The sequence below is a fragment of the Mandrillus leucophaeus genome, unplaced genomic scaffold (assembly GCF_000951045.1).
Source record: "Mandrillus leucophaeus isolate KB7577 unplaced genomic scaffold, Mleu.le_1.0 Scaffold1014, whole genome shotgun sequence".
In the NCBI taxonomy this organism is placed as follows: Eukaryota; Metazoa; Chordata; class Mammalia; order Primates; family Cercopithecidae; genus Mandrillus; species Mandrillus leucophaeus.
In genome coordinates, this window is record NW_012098255.1 from 33,493 (window position 1) to 38,104 (window position 4,612).

The following is a 4,612-nucleotide window of genomic DNA, read 5'->3' on the forward strand; positions in this document are numbered from 1 at the left end:
TGCTGGCTGTGAACAAGGGAACCTATAGCTCAAGCTGCCCATGGTGGGCACTTTGAAAACATGAATAGAGAGTCTGCCCCAGAATGGAGTCCACATTGAAGAAGAAGGACCAAGATAAACCAGATACTTCTTTTTTATTATTATTAATTGAGATGGAGTCTCACTCTCTTGCCCAGGCTGGAGTGCAGTGGCACAATCTCGGCTCACTGCAGCCTCCACCCGCTGGGTTCAAGCAATTCTCATGCCTCAGCCTCCCACATAGCTGGGACTACAGGTGTGCACCACTATGCCCGGCTAATTACTTTGTATTTTTAGTAATACCAGGCTGGTCTCGAATCTTTGACCTCAGTTGATCTGCCCGCCTCGATCTCCCAAAGTGCTGTGATTATAGGCGTGAGCCACCGTGCCTGGCCCAGAGACTTCTTTGAGCCTTGTATGAAGACTTACCTGAAACCCAGATCTACCTAGGGTTGTGAAGCAATATTTTCCCTTTATTATTTAAGCCAATTTTCTGATAAAATGCCTTAACCTGATAAACTATTATCTGTCTAGCATTCAGTCCATTGGACATTTCTTTAAAAAAAAAAAAAAAAGGAACCGTTCATGAATCTGTGCATCAACCTTGCACAGGGGCCATGTTCATCTTCTCTGTACTATTCCAATGTGAGTATATGTGCTGCCGAAGTGAGCACTATTGAACATCTCTGATGTCTTTCTACATACTGCACAGCCTCAACCTGTAACCAGGTGCTCCTCTTTTGCTCTCTCACTACCACCCCCAACTCCTTAACCCTCTTCCTTTGCTTATTCATCCCACAACCCACTTTCTCCTCTAGGTTCTTGCTAGATTAGAGCTCCTGGCGCAGTCAGTCAACATCGTTCCATGCTAGCCCCTGGGCATTTGTATCACACAACAGCATGTAAGTCTTCACTGCTGCCTCGTAATTCTCTCATCCTTCTCTTCTTAATTTTCTTTTTTCTTTTCTTTTCTTTTTTTTTCTTTTTTTTTTTTTTTTTTGACGAAGTTTTGCTTTTTCATCCAATCTGGAGTGTAATTGCGTGATCTCAGCTCACTGCAACCTAGGCCTCCTGGGTTCAAGCTATTCTCCTGCCTAAGCCTCCCGAGTAGCTGGGATTACAGGGGCGCGCCACCACGCCCAGCTAATTTTTGTATTTTTAGTAGAAATGGCGTTTCACCATGTCAGCCAGGCTGGTCTCGAACTCCTGATCCTAGGTGAGATCCGCCCACTTGGACTCCCACAGTGCTGGGATTACAGGTGTGAGCCACCACGCCCGGCCTCTTCTTAATTTTCCAAAGCCTTTGTCATATGGCATCCCTAAACCATCTCCTCTTCCTACCTCCTCAGATAATTTCACCCGCAGCAGTGGAAAAGATGAGGTCATTCGACATAAGCTGTTACTCTACACAGGTATCTTGGGGTTCTACCTAGAGAGGTATCTTGAGTCCCTCCAGGAATACTCTCCACGGTCTCTTTCCTCTTCGTTTGCTTCCTCGGACAATAATAACGTGTAGTCCCACTAAGCGAGACAGCCTGAGAACATCAGGGTCGCAGACTCTCCTTAATGTTAAGTAGCGCTTCCATCTTACCCAAGTACAATTTACCTAGGTTCAGTCTCTTCATCTTTAAAACACGTTTAATACTTCGCTCGCGGCACTGTTGTAGAACTAGTTAAACACGAGAATGTGAAAATGCTTCTAAATTCAGTGCTGGGCAAATCTAAGGCGTACTTTGTTCTAAATACGAGCTGGTTTCCCTTGACCTGGCCAAGTCTGTCCCCTGGGTCTCTTCTACTTCGTTTTTCTCCAGTCCCCGGGTGGGGCTCTCAGTGGCCGCGGTGGCCTGGCCCCAGGGCGTCCACGCTCCCCGCCAAGCTCCTTAGGGACCCGACAGGATCAGGAAAACTCAACGACGAGCATTCGAGGACGCCTGGAGCCCTGCCCCACTGTCTCAGGGCTATGGCTGCAGCCCTGACTGTGCCAGAAATTTCCTAAGGAAGCACCATGGAGTTCACCCCTATGCCCTCGGTCATGATCCCCCGCGAGCAGCCCGGGCTTTGCCTGCTTTGCTGGCTACTTCCCTGCGCGCCCCCATCCCGAAGCTGTGGTTGGCCCGCCGGGTACTTTTCTCTTGGATCAGGGACGCAGTGATGAGGCGCTACCTTTTAAGAGCCGTTTGCAAAACCCCAGCAGTCACTTCGTTTCCGTAGTGTAGTGGTTATCACGTTCGCCTCACACGCGAAAGGTTCCCGGTTCGAAACCGGGCGGAAACAAAGTGAGGTGTGTTTTTGTTTTTTCCTTCCCCATATCCTTTCGATTTCTACATAGGAATCCTCCAAGCTCGCAGTGAGATCCCAGAACTCTAGGTCCCAGAAGAGTTGGAAGGACTGAAGGGCAGACACTAGCAGCGGAGCGGCTCTCGACAACGGGCTCGGAGCCGGCAGCGCCCCTGGCGGCTGTGGGCGACTGGGTCCCCCCGGAGCCGTGAGACCTTTTGACATCAGCAGGCACCGTGTCGCGGTTCCGCCCCGTCAGTTTCTGTGTCTTTTCTGACACCCAGAAGGCACTCCGGGCACACTGGGGACCGGAAATGGCTGCTCAGCGAATGAAGTCGTCACTTCCGACCCGGACCCCTGAGGAGCAAGTTGTGGTTCAGGGCCTAGTCCTGAACGGCCGGTCTGTTTTTCAGAACCTGCTCAGGCTTCGGCTCCTACTCCGGCCTCTTCGGCTGAGACTGCGCCGGGTTCGTTTCCTCCACATAGTTTACAAACCTGCATAGAGATCCAAGAGTGCGCTGGTGATTATCTCACTTTGCGCTGATTGCCGGCATCATTAACGCCGTAGTCCAGAGGAACGAACCGAACCGAACGGAACGTGGTGACGGAGCGGGGATCACAAGTCGCTCTGCTCTGTCACCCCCACCAAACTTGCCTTTATTGTGTTTATTTTCTCATTTGTCACCATCCAGTTCTCAGTCACAGAAATGTTAGTTCTTTCTCTTTCCTTTCAAGATTCTTAGGTTCTAAATCAGGTGGAAACAATGTACATTTTCAATTAAAAGATTATTTTCACAACTCTCCTAAAAGAGGGACAAACAATTTGAACAGACACTTGATAAAAGAAGATATATGGATCGCAAATAATCACATGAAAAGATGGCCAACGTCATTAATCATTAGGGAATGTCATTAATCATTAGGGAAATGCAAATTTAAAACACAATGAGATACCACTACACACATATCAGACTGTCTAAAATTTAAAAGACTGACCATACCAAGTTGGCAAGGAGGTGGAGAAACCAGAACACTCATTCACTGCTGATGGGAATGTAAAATGGTACACTCACTTTGGAAAACAGTTTGGTAGTTTTTAAAAACGTTAAACTACTACAATATGACTCAGCCATTCCACTCCTAGGTATTTACCAAGAGTAAACAGAGCATATGCCCATACAAAAGCCTGTACACACACGTTCACAGCAGCTCTATTTGTAATAGCCCCAAACTGTAGACAATCCAAATGTCAATCAACAAGTTAAAGACCAATCCATACAATGGAATGTTAGCCAAAAAAAGGACGGAACTATTCATATATACAATAACATGAATCTCAAGTATGCTGAGTAAAAAAAGCCACTGCACCCAGCCTCCATTACAGCATTTTGAATTTAAAACATTTTTCGGCCAGGCAAGGTGTTTCACGCCTTTAATCCCAGCAGTTTGGGAGGCTGAGGTGAGCGGATCGCCTGAGCCCAGGAATTTGAGACCAGCCTGGCCAACATGGCGAAACTAAAGATATAACTATTAGCCTGTAATCCCAGCTACTCCGGAGGCTGAGGCTTCAGACTCGCTTGAGCCTCAGAGGCGAAGGTTGTAGTGAGCGGAGATCCAGACTGGGCAACAGAGAGAATCTATCTCAAAAAAAAAAAGTAGGCCCTATGAACTGTGCCTAACATGTAAATCAGACCTGAATTGTGGTGATAATTTCCCAGATGTATACACATGTCAAAACTTGTACATTTTAAATATGTTCAGTTTATTGTATGTCAGTTAAGCCTTAACATAGCTATTATTGTAGCAGGAGGAGCCGCAGACAAGACCCCTTCAGACACCGGGTTGCAGAAGGAAAGGGCTTTATTCAGCTGGGAGCATCGGTGGACTCACGTCTCCAAAATCCGAGCTCCCTAAGTGAGCAATTCCTATCCTTTTTAAGGGCTTACAACTCTAAGGGGGTCCATGTGAGAGGGTCGTGACTGAGCAAGCAGGGGGTACGTGACTGGGGGCTGCATGCACCGGTAATCAGAACGGAACAGAACAGGACAGGGATTTTCATGATGCTTTTCCATACAGTGTCTGAAATCTATAGATAACACAAGCAGTGAGCTCAGCGGCTGATTTTTAACTACCAGGCCCAGGGCGCAGAGTTGGGTTATCTGCATGTGGATTCCATTTCTGCTTTTAGTTTTTACGTCTTCTTTCTGTGGAGGCAGAAATTGGGCATAAGACAATATAAGGGGTGATCTCCTCCCTTATTATAATTTTTTAGTATTTCCCAGAAAAAATTAAAAAGCCCACATATTTGAAGGCTGTT

The 4,612-nt window shown here is 47.1% G+C and overlaps 1 non-coding gene across 1 annotated transcript; it reads left to right on the plus strand.

Moving 5' to 3' along the window:
• The first annotated feature begins 2,219 nt into the window (after window positions 1-2,219).
• Window positions 2,220-2,292, plus strand: TRNAV-CAC. Its single transcript has one exon. It is a non-coding gene; the product is annotated as a tRNA-Val (tRNA).
• The last annotated feature ends 2,320 nt before the right edge of the window (window positions 2,293-4,612 follow it).